Raw genomic sequence first — 326 nt, 5'->3', positions numbered from 1 at the left:
AGAAATGTTTTTTGAGGAAAACATTTCAGGATTTTTCTCCATATAATGGACTGCTATGGTGCCCCGAGTTTGAACTTCCAAAATGCAGTTTAAATGCGGCTTCAAACGATCCCAAATGTGGTTGTAAACGATCCCAGCTGAGGAAGAAGAGTCTTATCTAGCAAAACAATCGGTTATTTTCATTTAACAAATACAGTTTAAATACTTTTTTAATCTCAAACGCTTGTCTTGTTTGTTTTTTTCCGGTTCATAACAGTTAGGGAATGTCGAAAAACTCCCATCTCATGTTCTCCTTCAACTTCAAAATCGCCCTATATCGCTGTTTT

Source organism: Labeo rohita, chromosome 21 (genome assembly GCF_022985175.1).
Source record: "Labeo rohita strain BAU-BD-2019 chromosome 21, IGBB_LRoh.1.0, whole genome shotgun sequence".
In the NCBI taxonomy this organism is placed as follows: domain Eukaryota; kingdom Metazoa; phylum Chordata; class Actinopteri; order Cypriniformes; family Cyprinidae; genus Labeo; species Labeo rohita.
The sequence above is the reverse complement of the archived record's forward strand: the minus strand, read 5'-3'. Positions refer to the sequence as shown.